This window comes from Mustela erminea, chromosome 2 (genome assembly GCF_009829155.1).
Source record: "Mustela erminea isolate mMusErm1 chromosome 2, mMusErm1.Pri, whole genome shotgun sequence".
Classification (NCBI taxonomy): domain Eukaryota; kingdom Metazoa; phylum Chordata; class Mammalia; order Carnivora; family Mustelidae; genus Mustela; species Mustela erminea.
The window spans coordinates 129,312,774-129,332,129 of NC_045615.1; the positions used below are offsets into that span (position 1 = coordinate 129,312,774).

General features: G+C 43.2%; 1 long non-coding RNA gene across 1 annotated transcript; it reads right to left on the minus strand.

Annotated features, from left to right (window-relative positions):
- Positions 1-458: 458 nt before the first annotated feature.
- Positions 459-15,326, minus strand: LOC116584983. Its single transcript, XR_004283413.1, has 3 exons — positions 14,792-15,326; positions 6,722-7,426; positions 459-964 (listed from the first exon to the last, which is right to left on the minus strand). It is a non-coding gene; the product is annotated as an uncharacterized LOC116584983 (long non-coding RNA).
- Between the last annotated feature and the right edge of the window lie 4,030 nt (positions 15,327-19,356).

Consider the following 19,356-nt stretch of genomic DNA (forward strand, 5'->3'; position numbering starts at 1 on the left):
TGATTAGAATCTTGGAACATCCAAAGTCTGTCCTGCTTGGGAAGTCAAGGGTTCAGGATTTCATTACCCAAAGCAGATCGGTACACAGGTAACACTTGAGACTCTTGGACGTACTCTGACCTGAATTGTCTTCCCTGAGGTGTACAGGTTCAGTGGCACATCAAATCATCTTTCCCTTTAAGGAACTGAGCTGAGTATTTGTGAGGTAAACTTGTCACGAGGATCCTGAAGTTCTCTTAACTTTTAAAAACCTTTTACCATTTCCTTTTAAACTACAAGATAAAATTCAAACTCCTTTGTAGGTTCTACATCAGAGGTTGCCAGACTTTTTCTGTAAAGGACCAGATGGTAAATATTTAAGGTGGCGTGTGGTCTCTCTCCACTACTCAACCTTGTAGTAGTAGTAGCGAATGAGAAAGCAGTCTGTAACAATGTGTAAAAGAATGCCCATGGCCATGTTCCAATAAAACTTTATTTGCAAAAACATTCCAGGGGCCGGATTTGGCCTGAGGGCCACAGTTTGCCTAGGCTGTTGCCATTCAAAAGCTGGGTGGCCCCCTCAATCATGTGCTTCCTCCCAGTCACGCTGGAGTGCCTGTGCTTTTCAAACTCACATGGCCTTTTATTCCTCTCCACTGCTGCGGAGTCCGATATGCGATTCCCTTCTTTTGTATGTCCTTCTCTGTTTCTTCTCACTCTCACCATCAAGTTAACTCACTCCTCATTCTGTATGAACCACCAGCAACATTTATCCCATGGTATCATAATTATTCATTAATTAACATATAATTATCCTTAGCGATGATCACAAATGATGACTCCTAGGACCTCAAGGAACATACTGGCTTCCTGAGTGCTTCCCACCAGTGCTTCTTCTGCCTCTGTCGCTTTGCATTATGTTGGTCATAGGCTGGTGTACCGCATTTGCTTCCTCTTGCCCATTAGCTTTGGCCGCTGGGAAGCTCTGCACCAAAGGAAAGGCTTAATGTTAGCTATCTTAGGAGACTTTACAGCAGGGTGCCTGGGAGACTCAGTTGGTTAAGTGTTTGCCTTTGGCTCAGGTTGCGATCCCCAGCCCGTGGGATTGAGCCCCACATGGTCAGTGGGAAGACTGTTCTCCCACTGCCTGCCACCCCCGACCCCCGTCTTTCTGACAAATAAAAATCCTTAAATAAAAAAAAGAAAACCTTACAGCATGTGTATATGTTCTCCTCCACTTTACCCTAGTCTGCCTCTTGACTCTAACTTAGATTTCCCACAATTCTGAGGTTTTGTTTGCATTTTGCTCTTTTATCATAGGCGTTTTTTAAAAACTATATCATATCTTCAAATAATAGAAGTGGGATTTTTTTTCCTTCACATTTATTCACCCACAAATAAATTATTTCCCTTCGATCACTTTTTGTACTTTGTCAGGGTAGAAACAACTCTGTGAATGTTTGCCTAGAATGCGGTGGCGCACCTCACGTCTTTGATACCTGGAATGCGTGATCTTGTAGCACTCCTTCCCCCCATATGATAAAATTATCTTTAGGGAAAATCAAGAAATGAAACGAATAACAATAACAGCCGGTTGAGAAACACAAACCGTGCAGTTTTTCTTTTAATAAACTTTGTATCATAAAGACTGAAGAAATACCTATATCTGAAGTGAGTTACAGGAACTCAGAACCACTAGAAACTTACTTTTTAAAAAGATTTAATCAATTTGAGATAGAAAGGAAGAGAGAAAGAGAGCCCATGAGCAGAGGAGAGGGACAGTGGGGAGGGCCAGGAGAGGAAGAAGAGAGTCCCCACTGAGCAGAGAGCCTGATGCAGGGCTCGATCCTGGGATCCTGACATCATGACCTGAACCAAAGGTAGACGCCCAACTGACTGAGCCTCCCGGGTGTCCCTGGAACTTAATTTCAAAAGGCACAGTGTAGGTAACTGCATCTCTGTGAGTTCTACAAATTCATTTCTATGTATAGTGTTTATTAAAGGATAAATAACAAAACGTGCTAATCGAGGCTTCCTATCTACGATTAAACCTAATGGTGGCAGCCATGCTGGTCTAGAATTTAGACCAGTAAAATATTTTTTTGAGGAAAGAAATTGTATCTCTCAGATGGTTGAGAGCTATTGGTCACATAGTGATAATAAGAAGTAGCCCACCTCTTAGGTGGCTTTCCTATTTTAACTTCTCTACAAAACATGTCAACGTCCCCCAACCCACACGTACACTGGAAAGCAGGTGTTAGAACCCCAGCTGGTGGACTGAAATGTCAGATTTGGAAGGATCGTGTCGGAAGTTTGGCAAAGTAGGGACCACACTGCTTTGCTGGGGTGCATTTTCCTAAATACATTTCTACTCATGCAACAGTTAACCATCTCCAGGTGTCCGATCTCCAAATTTGGGGTCTTCCAATAAGCTTAGATCTTACTGTATTGTAGGGGCATCTGGGTGGCTCAGTTGGTTAAGCCTCTGCTTTCAGTTCAGGTTAAAATTCCAGGGTCTTGTGATCCAGCCCTGGCGTCGGGCTTCCTGCTCAGTCGGGAGTCTGCTTCTCCCTCTCCCTCTGCCTGCCGCTCCCCTTGCTGTGCGATCTCTCTCTCTCTCTGTCACATAAACAAATAAAATCTTAAAGAAAAAAGGTCTTCATTGTAAAAACATGGGCTAGAATACATATAACATACTAAATACGTGTTAATCGACTGTTTATGTTATCGGTAAGGCTTCCACTCAACAGGCTATTACTAATTAAGTTTTGGGGGAGTCAAAATTATACATGCATTTTTGACTGTGTGGGGAGTCTGCACCCTTAACTCCGTGTTGCTCCAGGAGCATTGTATAAAGGTTCTGTGCCATAATTAGTGTTCGAGAACTGCATAGACCTCTAGCACATTAATGCTAACACCTGTGGAATCCTATAAATGTGGAGTGGGAGCAGATTGAGTTCCAGGGAATTCACTCTGTTTTCTAAGGATCTACCATGATTAGGCTACATGTGTCAGTGTGATCTACCCTAGGACAGATTCTGGTTGTTGCTGAACTATTCTATTTTTGCTCTGTTTAAAAAAAAAAAAAAATCTGGATCTCACTCCCCTGGTTATCATTTCCTTTTTTCTCCTGTAACTGAGAAATGAACAGCAGCCCAGATAACAAGGGTCTAGATGGCCTGGTTCTATTAAACTAAATCAGATGGGGGAAGCAATTATAATTACTTTATACAAATTTGCATGTTAGGAAGTCATGTTTGAAACATGCATGCACAAAGCCTATTGATTATCCCCATTCTGTGAAAATTGAACTTTCCTGAGATTCTCATACTCTCAAGTATATCTCTTAACGGATATAGCAGAAGATCGCAAACTCCTTACATTTCCAGAGGGATATTTGAAATCAGCTGTAATCAACATCTCTCATTGGTATTTGGGGTACCCTTACTCTGACCCCATGAGCACTCCCTACTGTCCTCTCTTCGGCAGATAGCAAGATGTGGCCTGTGTGATATGGACTTCCTTTCCTCTTGGCAGGTCCTGAATGAAGCCAAGGGGAACAGTTACAAAACAGAAAATTGACTATGATGGAACACTTTTTGGTGCTACATCTGATACGATGAACGATTTATTTTGGCAACACCCGGGATGGGTTTCATATGGTTTTCCTGAATTTGACAGGACTCCTGCCAGCAGAATCAGGAATACTAAGAAGTAATCCAGGCAGAGGGAGGGGAAAAAAAAAGAAAAAAAATATATATATATGCCATCTTGCAAAATGTTGCATAGCGTTGACTCTGTGATCTGGAAACCAGCCATTGTTCAATCCCTCCATTTCCAACTGCTCTTCAACTATTGCCTTACTAGACTTGGGTTGATGGATGATTTTATAATTAGCAGGGTAGATAGCCTAGAGGAGAATGCACTGTAAGAAGGCAGATGAGACATGTGGCAGCCAAATATTTTGCAACATATAAGTATTCTTAAAATATGGATGTTTCAGCCGCGTCATCATCTTTAAGAAGCACAATTACGTGATACTGTGGATTTCAGAGTTAACTCTTAGAGAAATTTACTTTCAGGCTGAAAGAGTGGTGGCTCCTTTATAGAGGAATGCTTCTTTTCAAAAGTTGAGATTTCTGTCCATACAGGGGGAAGTGCCACTGGCATAACATTCTTGGGTTTTCTCTGCTCCCCATTCCTTGTTATTCGTCAGGCTGAGTTTGAAAGGAGGTACTGGAAATTCATTCCCCAACTCCTTCCTTTTCTCTTTCTCTTGGGAGGGAGCCCACTTGCCGAGAGCCTAAGTCACCACTGCTCTCAGACTAGCAGCGAGCCTGCAGGGGAGGAAGCCCATTTGTTTGTAGATATAAGGCATGCTCTTAAATATTAGAAAGTATTAGGAAGTTCACTTGTGTATAGTTTTTAGCCACATTCTTAATGTTCACATTGTCAGTAATAAAGGTGATGTTTTGGTTCTCTACCTGCCCTAACCTCTTGTTTTATTTCTTAGTTGGTTCAGAATAAGGGCAAGAAAAATTGGTGTGAATTATTGGTTCCCTATAAACCCCAATGGATACTTAGCCATTGGTAGGTTTCAACTGATGGCAAATATGTTTTCACATAGTTTCCTACTTACCTTTCCAGATTTATCCAAAGATGAACATTTCCCTCACTCTCTACCAGATTAAACAAAATAGCTTGGTATTCAATTTTAGACTTACATAGGCAAATAGACCCCCAGAATCAGTAAGACTGGGACATGGAAAATCATCTGGCCTTTACATTTTGCTATAGCCCTGACACCTTCCTTTCATTCAGAGCTCTAAGAATGTTCCACATTTCCCTTTCCTCCTCCTGTGACTTAGATTCTCAGGATCATTCAGAAGGTATAAAATCCTGTATCTCTGGATAGTAGTTAGATGGACTTGAAATTGGCAATGAGACTCTTGTGCTTTGATTGTGAGTTGAGATGTCAGCCAAGAAGGGCATGGCCACAATTAAATAAAATATTAAAACTAGAGAGGAGGAGAGGGAAGCCAAGAAGGAAAGAATTGCTCCCAACCTTGACGTGCAGCTGAGAGATGTACAAATCAGAGTCTGAGGTGAGAATATGCTTGAGATTTTCCAGTGTCAATGAGATACCCATAAATGAGAATATTTGTCCATGATCATAACATATAACCAGCCAACATACAATTTTTCTCAAAGCTCTTTCATCCACATTATCTCATTTGATCCTTGCCCTGTGGAGTTGATTTTATAAACTTGGCAAACTGAGGCCCAGAGGGATAGAGTAACTTGCTCAAACTTGCCCAGCTATTAAATGCTAGGATCTGATTCAAACTTATCTTTTCTGACACCACGCCCAGTGATCTTTTTCCTCTCTTGCCCCTGCCTCCACGTCTATATGCTTGAGGATACATGGAAACCTTGACATGTTCAAAAGATGTCGATGAAACAGCCGGGTTTGGAAGAATTAAATTTTCTCATTGAATGTATCCTGGACAACACAATGGGTTTCACTCTGCGATTTGAAAGGTGGCTAACATTCCTGTGGTTCTGTGCTGCATAATGGTCAAGAAAATGATGCAGGTGGACGCTGGAGTACCGGCAACGTAGAAGGATTCAAAAGACGGTAGAGCCTACTTCATAATCTTGTGTCTTTCATGTTTGAAAACTACCCTGTGGAAGATGTATCTATTTGCGCAGAAATAGTGGAAACCTAATGTCAGTCCAGTTCCATTTTATCTACGTTGAAAGGCGGATTAGGACGTCTGATCCCAGTAAATGGAATCCTTGTGCTCTAGGGTACGGAGAGGATTTTTCCAGAACATTCATTTGCTTAAATGAAGAGATGTTTGTTTGAACTCGGATGCGAGGAAGACTATCTGGGGGGAAGCTGGCTGTGTGGGGGCTGGAAAACAACATGGCATACAGGAGAGGAAGCACAGACTGACGTGTCAGATCGTCTGCGGGTGCTCTTGGGCTCTAAGCTCTGCTTATCCTCCATCATCTTTTCCAAACAATCCAAGCTCTCCCTGCTCTCCAGGGCCCATGTATCCAGAGAATCTAAGTGTCCCTTAATGCCTCTACATCAAGCACTAGCTCCATCTCCCCATGTGGTGTGAGGTCAAGGGCTTCCAACGGATGGGTAGTAGTGCTTAAAAACGCTCCTAACTCTGGGTGCGTTATAAAACCCTTCCATATATAATATTTTATTTGGTGTTCACAATCATTTCATAATGTAGGCAAGAGAGATATGGCTCCCATTTTATAGATAAAAACTTCAAGGTTCCCAGATGTGAGTAAGTGGTCAACCCACCACCATCTCCTACATTTTTTAGGATCTTTCCTTCCCAAGAGAGATTTATAAGCCTCCATAGCAATGACTCTTAAATACCCACAGGAATAACTCCTTGCTGATGATAAAATAAATCCCCTTCATTGTAAAGCAATTAAAAAAAAAGAAAACTCATAAAGTTATATTGTCTATTGAAGCTAACACTATATTCGAACGCAATAAAGGCACCATATAAATGCTTTGCTTAAAAGGACAGCACCCTAATTAAGAAGATTGTTAAAAGGACGGAGTGTATGAATACATCTATTACACAGCATTTACTAGAACTCACTGTACCCACAGCAGTAAAGTGGGACCAGCTGTTGCCCAAAACATGGAAATAGCCTTATGAAATGGAAACTGGATATTTTAGTGATTCTTGTTAAAAATTGAAGGTACCTGCACGTTATCTTTATCCCCCCCCTTACATTACGGTTTCATAGCATCTTCTGTGCTCCAGGCTCTGCACTTATGGGCGGGCTGTCCTTGAATATCTCTTCCACGCTTGCATTTGTAGGGTCGAAGACTTGACAAATCTGCATGACTCTTAACGATCCTAAAGAGTCTGCTGCTCCTCTCTGTTCTGTGTGGGGGCATGGGAATCTTGGAGCCCATAAAGCGCTCTTTTTTTGTTGTTGTCATTCCCTCGGCCTTTGGGGCCTTCGATTAGAGCTGCCACTTGGCTAATGGCCAATGGTCATGAGCGGCCGCACATCTGTGCTATTAGAAAAGCGTTTGTCGACACGGTGCCCCAGGAAGTGTCCTGCCCACCATGAGGGATTGCAGGACTCCCTTCCCCTTGGTGTTGGAGAGTTCCAGCCTGGCACCTGGCATCCTGGTGGTAAAGGTTAAATATTACAATCCACACAGCAAGAGAAGGCTCAAAGCCCATCTGCTTCAAGAAGCAACTTCCAATGGGCCCCTGGTATCCCTGGTTTCCCTGGTGAGAGCAGTCATCTCCCACTTAGGAATGTGGTTCATTCTATGCTGCTCTCTGTGTTTCTCTCCAGGTAGAGAACATTTTTCTTCAGTTGCGTCATATGTATGGGTGTGGAGGGCAGAGTCGGTGAGCCTGGCCTCCCTCTCGGGGTGCTGTATGAGGTTCTGCAAAGAAAGAAGAAAACCAGTGGAAGCACTTCAAGCAGAAAGAGACTGGCTGCATACTTAATTGGAAATTAAGTGTGTACAAAATTTTTGGAAGGGACGGAGGAGTAGAAATAAGGGGACCTTTTGGTCTCAAGACCAACCACTGTGGCTACAAGGTGGAAGTCAGGAAACGGCTGGGGCTCCCGCCACCTTTTTTAATTTTTTATTTATTTTTATTTTTTATTTTTTTTTAAAGATTTTATTTATTTATTTGACAGACAGAGATCACAAGCAGGCAGAGAGGCAGGCAGAGAGAGAGGAGGAAGCAGGCTCCCTGCTGAGCAGAGAGCCCGATGCGGGGCTCGATCCCAGGACCCTGGGATCATGACCTGAGCCGAAGGCAGCGGCTTAACCCACTGAGCCACCCAGGCGCCCCTCCCGCCACCTTTGTCTCTGCCCCTGGTGACCTGCCAGGGGCCGTGGAGATTGGTCACCTCTGTCTACTTTTGCTACTGTTTGCTTATGCACTGTCCCGTTGCAGGAAAACAGTCTCCATCTCTCTTCTGCCTTTGATATTTCTGAGCCTCATTTTCTCATTCGAACTGTGGAGAAAATCAGCAGATGATTATGAGACTTCAGGGCAAGAAAAGATTTGTGAATTGTTAACGTTGGTTGTGGAGACTGGGAGTAGGGGACACTGAATTGTTTCTTCGGGATCGCTAGCCGGGAATGGCTGTCCATCTCAGAGTCACCTTGCCAAAGGACATTCCCCTCCCTGGGGCAGCCTGTGTCTAAGGACCTGGCAATGGGAGAGGAGGGGTTAAAAAAAAATTCCTGCCCTTTTGTCTCAATTCAGGACAAACCCTGAAGGACTCCCCAGCTCGAGAGCTCTCTCAGGATCAGATGAGGGTTCTACCGTGACAGCAGCGCCCGTCCTGTCCTTCCACGGCTCTGTCCTGCAGCCCTCACCCTTCACAGATGTTGACTCTGAAGCCACTCCACCCAAAAACCTCCTGCACATAAATCTTTCGGTTTCCGAGGAAACCCAAACATCAACACTGGCTTAGCAAAAAAGGAATGTATTAAAGAGTATGAGGTAGCTCCCAGAGTCTCCAGGAAGAGCCAGCAAGCCAGGCATGGAGAATGTGTTCTAAGAAAGAATGTTCCATGACTCCATAGACAGCTCCAGTGGAAACGCTCCTGCTCCCTGCTGTGCGAGGACACTCCCGTTTGCACCACGGACACCACCAGGGCACTGGTCACCACCGTTTAGGACCTCCGTGCTTCCTAACTCTGGTGTGAATGTGGCTACAATAACCTTCTCCAGAATGGATTGGGTTTGGCCTCTGCCCCTGGCCTCTCTATGGGCGTATCTGATTGGCATCACCAGTTGGCACTGGGAAATCAATAGGGGAAGAGAGGACCCAGAAAGCTGGACTTCTTCCGATGTAGGAAGGAGATCCCAGCTGCTCCACTCCAAAAGTGAATGGCAAGCGCCCTTGTGAGGTTAGAGAAACAGGCACTCAGGGGTCCTTAAAACAGGGGACTTGTAATTATATTTTATTGGAAGCCTTGGTGAGGTCATCATTCTAACCTCTAGCCAAATTGCCAGATCAGCAGCTGAGCTGTCTTGGTCGGAGGGACTTTATTGCCTTGGGAAGTATAAACTAACCTGAAAGTAGAGGCCAAAAAAGGGTGCACAATACATAATAATAATTTTTTAAAACCCCACGAATCCTAAGGACTCAATTTCCCTAGGCCCTTTCTTTTCTGTACAAACCCTGTTGTTGGTTGACCTCAATCCCGTGGCTTATGTGCCATCTTTCTCATGGTTTCTCATTCTCATGAATCCAACATTGATAGCACAAATCTTGACTTCTTTACTGAGCTTCTGGTACATGTATCCATACTTACGTACTTCAATCCCTAAAAGGCATTCATAAAAGTAAAACAGAAGTCTTGGTCCTGCCTCAAACCCTCCTCCCTACCACTCTTCCATCTCATTAAAGCTTCTGCTTCCATTTCCCCATTAATCTATTCTTTACCGAGTGTCATCTAACCCACCTTTTATGCTAAGTGGACTTGGAATAAAATCTAAATTCCCTGCCATATATGACAATAGCTCACCAATTCCAGCCCTGACTTGGACTCTCCACCCCCCACCTCTCTGATCTCATTTCCATGGTGCTCTCTCTTGCTGATTGTACTCTTCCTGTCATACCAACCCTTTTAGGCTCTGGGACCTTTATATTTATTATTCCGAAACTCAGAAGACGCTGTCTCCAGATTTTGCCTGGCTGCATCCTTTCCTTCAAGCCTCAGCTCAAATGTCACTTTCTCGAGAGACTTTGCTAATAATCTAAAATAACCACCATCCCTCCAAGTCACCTTGTCAGATCTTCTGCTATATTTTTTGGTTATCACTTCATTGCCTGTCTCCTCCACTGAAATTGAAACCTTTTGAAAACTCCAACTTTGTCTCATTCCCAGCTGCAACCTGAGTGTCTAGAACAGTGCCTGGCATATACTAGGCATTCCAGAAATATTTTTTGACTGCATTAACCTTATTTATCAACTTGTCTCGTTTATGGAAGTATCCAGCAGGGATTTTTGGCTTGGGTCCATGTCTCCCTGACAGATCTCTGAAGAGAATTTAGGGAATTGGTGAACTTGGGTGGGAAGAAGTTTACATGGTTATTTCCACTAAATCCCAAGGGAACCGAAGTCAGAGTATGTATTAGCAGCACGGGTGACCTTATCACACATAAAAATCATAGTATCACATTACATTGTATTAGATATCTCAAATAATATTTATGCTCATAAATACTTTGAAATTATGATTATACTCACTGCTAGATGGGTATTAATGCATTAATAAAGAAATACATAGAGATTATATCACCAAATTTTTAAATAATGACATTATTTTATATTTTTAAATAAAATCGAAACAGTATAAATATGAAATTAATTGTTTTTTCTCATAATCCTAGATATTTTATACATTAGTCTGCGAAGGAGTCCATGGGCTTCCCCAGAGTCCTAAAGGGGTTCGGGACACAGAAAGTTTAAGGTGTGGTGCTGGATTGTCCAATATGGTAGTCACCCGCCATGTGTGGCTACGGAAGTTAATTTTAAGTTAGTTAAAATTAAATTAAATTAAATACTAAGAACCTTAGTAGCATTAACCACATTTCAGATACTCAGTAGCCACATGCCAATAGTGACTACCATAGCGGACAGTATAGAATATGGCCATCACGGCAGAAAGTTCTGTTGGATAGCCCTGGTGTAGAGCTGTCTGCTTCACTCTGAGTTTGTCTCCGCTCTGCCACACTTGCCATCACCCCACCTCCAATATCGTGGACAATATTTTCAAACAGGAACATTGGGATTGCGTTGATTCTTTTTGTTTTCCTGTTTCTATTTAAGCCTTTCCTCCATCACCATTGTCTGTCCTTCCCTGTGGTTCAGAGACTTGAGCTAGCCAGGGCAGAGGCAGTGCTACTAAGGATCTGAGTATTTGGTTTCATTTAATTTTAACTAACTTAAAATTAACTTCCACAGCCACACGCGGCAGGTGACCACCATACTGGACAGTCCAACGCCATACCTTAAATTTTCTGTGTCCCAAACCCCTTTAGTACTCTGGGTAAGCCCATGGACTCCTTCGCAGACTAATGTATAAAATATGTAGGATTATAAGACAAACTAATTAATTTCATATTTATACTGTTTCTTAATTTTATTTAAAGTTATACAGTACTTCCCAAGACTCCCAGCAGATGCCAGAAACTGTTGAGATTACTGCGCCCTAAATACACCGTATGTTTTTTTCTAACCATACTTACCTATGATCCAGTTTGATTTATAAATTAGGCCCAGTAAGAGACTGACAGCAGTACTTAAAAATAAAATAGAACAATTATAACAATATGTTGCAATTAGAGTCATGTGAATGGGGCTTCTTTCCCTAAATACCTCCTTGTACTGTACTCACCCTCCTTCCTGTGGCGATGTGGGATAAAATGCCTACCTGAGAGATGAGGGGGGTGGTTAAGGGTGCAGCATTAGGCTACTGTTGACCTCCTGACAGTGCCCCCTCAGAAGGAGGAGCATCTGCTCCCAGACCATGGTGGAAGGGGGGGTAACCAAAACCTCAAAAAGCAAAACCGTGGACGAGGGGATGACTGTACCTCCTCCATGTCATCCCCAGGCTCCTGCCCTGGTCCTGAGCAGATGATATAATTAAGAATAGTTAATTTTTTAAATATTGTATTTATTTATTTGAGAGAGAACAAGAGACTGCATGAGCACAAGTGGAGGGGGGAGGCAGAGGGAGAAGCAGACTCCCTGCTGGGCAGGGAGGCCAATGCGGGGCTCCATCCTAGGACCCTGGGATCATGACCTGAGCCAAAGGCAGATGCTTAACTGACTGAACCACCCAGGTAGCCCCACTAAGAATAATTAAAGACAGGAGGAATTGCTCAGAATGGGACAAGTGGAGACAGAAGGCTGTGTCTTCCTGAGGGGTCTCCAGTACCTGTGCCCTGCCTCCAGAGGGGATGGTGACCCTGCTGGGACATGGGTGGGTCCCTCCACCAAACTGGAGCTGAGAGGAGGTGCCAGGGAGGGCTGGGGTGGGGCTGAGTCAGCAGCGAGGACCTGGAGCCCTGACCAAGCCAGGAGAACAAGACTACAAGGGCCCCAGCTGCACATGTCAGCAGGGAACTTCTTCCAAACAGTCTGGACTCACAGACCAAACACTCCTGCAGACCCCAGCTAGCTTGTACCTATGAAGTCGCCCAACTCCAGGGGCCTCCCTCTCCATCAGAGGCCCAAAGTCTTGAGCTTCCCACATGCCCAGATACCATCTTGAAGAAAAACATTAAGAGTGATGTAAATTGGAAAAACTGACTCACTCAAAAGAGATTGCTTCCTGGAATGGCCCAAGTCTAGCAGATTGGACTAAAATTTGGTTCTACCCACACCCCTCATTAGTCAGTGGTGTGAGGATCAGGGGACACTTAAGGACAATGGGGTCAGTCATAGAAAGTGAAGAAGTTATGTTCTCTCTGCACATCTGAGCCTGGAGTGAGTATCTGAGATCGGACTCTCCCTGTGCTGAACCACACAACCCCTGCTTGGGTAAACTTTGGCCCAAGACATCTTCCAGCCGTGAGAGAATGTCCTTGTAAGACCTCCTCAGCTAAGGAAATGAGAAGTCATCTACTGGGGTAGCGTTCTGATGTCACTGTACCCTGGGGTGTGTGCAAGCACGTGTGTGTGTGTGTGTGTGTGTGTGTGTGTGCGCAGGATGCATAGGAAGGGGGTGATTTGAGATCACGGTCAGCAGGAAGGTACAGCATGTTGTTTGAAGTGAGGTCTCCTGCCTAAGAAAGGACTAGAGAAGTTGAGTTTCCAGATCGATTCCTTTCCCAAGCAGAATTTCATTGGCTTTATTTCTAAGTCTAACCTAATAGAGCACAAAGACCAAATTTAATTGGCTAATAGTTTCAATTGTATGGGTGTGTATTTCTCTGTATTCTGTTTTGTCCTGAGTTGAATAGTGGCCCTCCGAAACTCACATTCACCCAGAACCTCAGAATGGGTGGTGATTGGGCAACACGGTCTTTACAGATGTAATTAGGTAACATGACGTCATACTGGGTTAGTACTCCCTAAACTAATATGACTGGTGTTTTTATAATAAGAGGAGATGGCACACAGAACACCAAACACACAAAGAACACATGTGATGACGGAAGTGGAGAGTGGAATGACGTTTCTGGAAGCCAAGGAATGCCAAGGATTTCTGGCACCCACCAGAAGCTAGAAACAGGCAAGGAAGTATTCTCTTCTGGGTTTCAGGGCGAATGTGGCCCTGCTGACATTTTGCTCTTGGACTTTCCCCTGAAACTCAGAGAAGACACTTCTGCTGTTTCAAGCCACCCAGTTGTGCTACTTTGCTACGGCAGCCCCAGGAAATATAGGCTAGGATGGATGGATCACAGTAATAGCCGCTTACGCATCATAACACATGCTTCGGCCCGGGGGTGGGGGTGGGCAGGGATCAGAAGGATGTCATACGTAGCCCAGCCTAAACAGCAACACTAGTGTTCATGAACAATTCCTTCTAATATTCAAGGGGGTCCTATATAAGGTCTAGAGCAACTGTTACTAAAACCTCCTGCCCTGCCCTATTCTCTAGCTTCCCCCCACCCAATTCCTAGACCCCCAAGCGCCTTTATCCAAGGGGACTCTGCGTCCCTCCTTAGCTCCTTTCCCATCTTGCCAATCACTGAAGAGATCAGTTTCCCAAACACAGTTCCGGCGGAGCCATGGAGCCATTCTTCCGCCCCCAGTCCCCTGGGAATGCAGTTCTACTTTCTTAAATCAGCTTTCTTTGGCAGATCAGACTGCAACGTTTTTCCCTTCCTTGGAGGATGGGGCGGGGCAAGAAGCTAAGGAGCGAGGAGGGGGACAGGCTTGGAGCTCTACATATTGAACTGGCTTCGCACATTATCACCATCCTCACTGAGCACACAGTATTTCACTTTGATCCCTTTGAAGGAATAGTTTGATTAATGAAGCCTCATGAAAATCTGTCCAGTATGCATTGAGTGCCCGAAGCTCCCACTCCTCTCCAGTCATTTATGGTTCTTACCCATGGACCATCAGGCCTACCTACAGGTAGATCTAGCAAGGAAACCAGTCTCAGGAAGACAAGGGCCCAAGAATGAAGGACTTCAAGAAGAATCTTCTTCCCTTCCTTCTCTCCCGTCCCAGGTTTTGATGCACTCACTAATGTTAAATTTGAGTAGTGAGAAGAAGATACATTAAATGCTCAATGTTGTCCCCAGAAAATGTTGTATTATGGCTGCTTTTCAAGTAAGGCAATAATTCATTTGAGTAAAAAGAAGGTATGAAATGTAGAACCTAAACTCTCTTTGGAATTTAAAAAGGAAGATAAAAATATGGACATATATAAGGAATTACTTTCACGTTCATGTTTAATCACATAATTCATATTACTATTTCAAAGAATGTGTTGAACAGCCTGCCTCCTTTTGTATTTAAAACATTTTTTTAAGTGTCGTGAGACTCATGGCTAGGTCTTGGGGGAGACATCGTAATTAGAGACTTAAGAATAGCTAGCAGAATTTCACATGGAAAATGTCTCAACTGTGGTCATCATGACATGGGTTTGGGAATAAGCCACTTCATTCCACAAGACAAAATTGAAGGAAAATAACTTAGTCATAGGGAAGTAGAACCGAATTCCCAGGAAAACGTAAAACACATGTTCCAGAGTACACCTCTGAAGATGCCACATTTATCTCAAGCCAACCATTGTTTGCACCATGCCGCGTTACTCACCTCCAGCTGAAATGAGAGGAATATTTTTAGGTGAATGAGTGTCATATTTTACATTTTCCCAAGTCCCTGGTTCCCTTGATTATTCAAGTGGAAAGCAGTGCAAGGAGAGAGATTTCAAAGTTGTTCACCATCACGAACAGACTCTAAGGTGGTCCACACGATCCTGGCTCTTGCTGTTCAGGCCCTTATGTAATCTTCCCTGGAAGGAGGAACTTCAAGGTCTTCAGGGAGGTGGTAAGGATCTGCGACTTGCCTCTCACCAATAGAATATGACAAAAGTGGTAGGATGCCACTCTAATCATGGCAGTACGTTCTACGGCAAAGTTAGAGGAGTATCATTCCCACAATTACATCACATTATGAAAGACCTGTCTTGCTAGCGGATATACTCCAGAGTCTTGCCCTTCTTGATAGCTTTGAAGAATCAAGTTCCTGTGAGTCTGACAGCTACAAGAAAATATGCCAACAAGTGGTGTGAGCATGGGAGCACCTTTCCTTAGTTGAGCCTCCAAATAGGAAACCAGCCTCGGCCGACATCTTGATCTCAGCGTTTTAAGAAAACCCAGTTAAGCTGTGCCCAGATTCATGACTTACATAGACCTTGAGATAGCAAGTAGGTGGTGGTGGAATTCACTAAGTTTTTGGTAATTTGTTAGACAACAATAAAAAATCAATACACTCCCACAAGAAAAAAAAATAAATATGCTTACCTTTGATAACTTACTTTTCTGGCTGGGTAGACTCATCCTGTGTTTGTCTCTTGAGTTTGAAAACCACCGAGTTTTGGCTTTTTTCATCAATATATATTATGTCCACATATACAAGGATACTCTTTTCCTTTATGGTAGAATTGACCTAGGTCACAGCATCAAAGATCATTGTGTGGACAGGAGTATTTTCAACTTTGCATATATATCAAGCCATCTTGTGATTTTTAGCAGCAAGTGATTCTCAAACTTCTTCTTAGACTTGAGCTTGGCCTGAAAACTTTGTTCAAAAGTCCAATCGAGGGGGCACCTGGCTGGCTCAGTTGGTAGAGCATGTGACTCTTGGTCTCAGAGTTGTGAATTTGAGCCCCACATTGGGCATAGAGATTACTTAAAAATAAACTAAATAAATAAAAAAAAAATCCAATCTGACTGCTTGTTGACTATAAATTGATTGAAACTTTTTGAGGCTATGGTTGAACATGTATCTAAGCTCTAAATATATACATGCTGCTTAATCTAGAAATTTCTTTTTTATAAAGTTATCTCTAATCAGACAAATGTTCAAAGATGTATGTATAAGGATGTTTATTACAGCATTATTTGTAGTAGTGAAAAACTGAAAACAACCTAACTGATAAAATAGGTAGTAGGTTAGTTAATGGAATACCATGTAGCCATTTAAAATTTTTTCATGGGTATATAATTTTTGTTCAAAGGACTGTGTAAGCAAAATTTCAAAAGAATATACAAGAGAATTTGTAATATGTTCCCATTTGTGTGTGGATATATTTGTGTATATTCATACATTGAAATGTACATTGAAAATAAAACTAGATATACATCAATATATTAACAGTGATCAGATCTGGGCAGTGAACTCATGCATACTTTTTTCTTTATTAATTTCCTGTCTGTATTTTCTAATATTTCTAGAATGTTCTCACATAATATATGCAATTTAAAAAGAATTATGCTGCGGCTTTTTGGTTTATATTTTGTTTCTTAAGTGATGCTGCTTGTTTCTAACTGTTGATGTCTCCATGGGTTGGGTCTTGTTGATTGGTCCAGAGACCAAGACCTTGCTGCCAGACATTGAGAACATGGTCTTTACAGGCTAGGTCTGCATCCATCCCTTAAAGAATATGCCACATGCATGGGTATCCAGCTGTCACCCAGTATCTGCCCAAACTCACTCAACTGACTCATACTTCAAAAATACTACCTGAAAAAGAAATATTTTACTATAGTAATGTGTCAATATCAGTTGCTGTACAACAGAGCCAAACTTCATCACCCAAAACTAATTCTGTGCTGAGTGTTGGTGGTAGAGATTGCTTTGTAAGAGTTTGAATGTTCATTGAGTAGAAGACTGTGGAATATAATTACTTATCCCACAAACTCTTATTAGATTATTGTTGTCATCTGTAGCATTATAATAATTTACAAAAAAGTACACATTATGTAGTTTTCAATAAATAGAAAATGAAATTATGCTGTATTAAATGGATTTTAGCTCTTGCTTTTATTGTCTTCTTCTAGATTCTTCTTACATGCACTTTAAAAGTGAACAGGGAGGCAGAAAGTATGGGAGAGAAGGGTTAGGATTCCATCAAAAGAGAAGGGTAGAGTAAAAGAGTCCAGGAATGTATAGTTGCTGAGTGCCTACCAGGTACCAGTTGCTGAATTAGGTCCTGAGAAGTTCTCTCCATTAATGAAGAGGGCATGGTAGCCTTCAAAGGACCAGACAATACACAGAAGGATTAGGGCATAAAGATAAAAGAACAAAGACGGTAACTGCGGACATTATCAGCCCAGATCCAGCATGCTACGGGTCGGGGTGGGGGGTTGGGGGTGGAGGAAGAGCAGAAGAACAGGGAGGGAGAATCTTCAGTAGGCTCCATGCCTAGTGCAGAGTCCCATGCAGGGCTCAGTCCCACGACCCTGAAATCGTGGCCTGAGCTGAAACCAAGAGTTGGATGCCTAACCGACTGAGCCACCCTGGGGACCCTCCACAATTTCTTCCACAGTTCCCTGCCTTACCTGCTGCTTGAGTCAGGCCTAGTCCTTTCTACCTTTCCTTAACTTACCTGCTTCAAGGGTTACCTGCTCTGAGTCGTTCTCTCTTTTGACTCCAGGACTTCTCAACAGTGTTTCTATTTACTCACTGAACACACAAATTCATGCTGCATTATAACTATTTTACTAATATTACCTCATACAATGTTTACCCCCAGTCGCACAAGGTGGGTGTTACTACTCTCCCCCTTCTCCAGGTGAGGAATGTGTGCCATGACAGTTATTCTAACAGAATACAGGCACTTTTGCAGAAATAGGCAGGCACGGCCACAGCTTTAAATGATTCTAGAAATGTTTCAAGGACTTGAAGAAAAGCAGGAAGCAACTAGAGCTATTCTAACTATATTCTCTTGGTAGGAATGTCAGGATCCATTGGAAAGAGGGATCTATTAGCATTCTTTCAATCATTCTCCCAGAATTCTCGTACGTGGTCAGGGTACAGGGATGTTCTAGAACTATTTAGTTCATCCCATCTTTAACTGTAGATGAGACTCCCATTGAGTAATTGGCTGGTTGCTTTTCCATGCCAGGACCCTGTCTAGTTGACTGCTGTATCCTCCATGTCTAGCCAGGGCCCAGTGCTTTGAATGACTGGCTGAACGGAAGAATGAATGAATGACTGAGACCCAAGAAGCTCTGACGTTCACTGAAGCAAAAAAGTGTCCCTGGAATAGAAACAACAGATGGAATTGCATCTTCATTCAAAAGATGGGCTATGCCTTAGAGCAAAAAGGAAGTTATTCCAGACACACAAGATAGCAGAAGAAAAAAGGGATCAAAAGGATATTTTCAAAATAATGTGACCAGGGAAAATAAACCCAGTAGGAGATTAGAGAGACGGAGGAAAGAGGATGAGGTTGAAGGCAAACCAGAAGCTGCCCAGGTCAATCGGAATAAATTGCACATAGAGTAGAAGGCCAGGGGCGAAATTCTCAGGCAGCCAGAATGGCGTGGATGTTCCAGTTCCAGGAAGTGCCTGGAGAAGGATGTTGAGGGAAGGTGGGGAAGAATACCAAGGAGGACAGTAGCTACCATTTCTGGATCATGTTCTATTCTGGGCTGGATTCTTACTGCTTCGTGCTTATCGATCCCTTGCTGCACAACTCTGTGAATTGGATTCTCTTATTATTACCACCATCACTCTATAAATAATAAAACTGGGTGATGGGGAGGTGAAGTAACGTTTTCAAAGTCAAGCCGCTTGTAGGGAGCAAAACCGAGGTGTGACGTTAGACAGTGTGCTCAGAGTTGGTGCCGATCACCATTATCATTTGTCCCCTCACCTGTAGTATGGACTGCCTCCATGTGAGGGGAGCTGCCATGTCAAATAAATGAACAGTTTTTTTTAAAAAGGTTTATTTATTTCTTAGAGAGAGGGAGAGAGAGAGAGAGCATGTGTGAGTCGGTGGGGGGGGGGTTGAGGGAGAGAGAGAGAACCTCAAGCACACTCCCCACTAAGCATGGAGCCCAACATGGGGCTTGATCCCAGTACCCTGAGATCATGACCTGAGCCAAAATCGAGAGTCCGCTGCTCAACCACCTCAGTGCCCCACTCGTCACCCGAGCGCTCCAGTATAAATCAATAATTTAAGTTGGTTCTTTTCTAAGTGTTTCTGTTCCCAAAAAGTCCTCTCACCACCACCCCCAACCCCCACCTATAACCGATCTCAAGCCCTCCCATGCGGAAATCCTAGAGTTCCCATCTTACTAACAGCCGGCTAAGAACCGAAGGTAGAGACCTATGAAGACCACTAAGACTAGGAAGCATTGGCAAATATG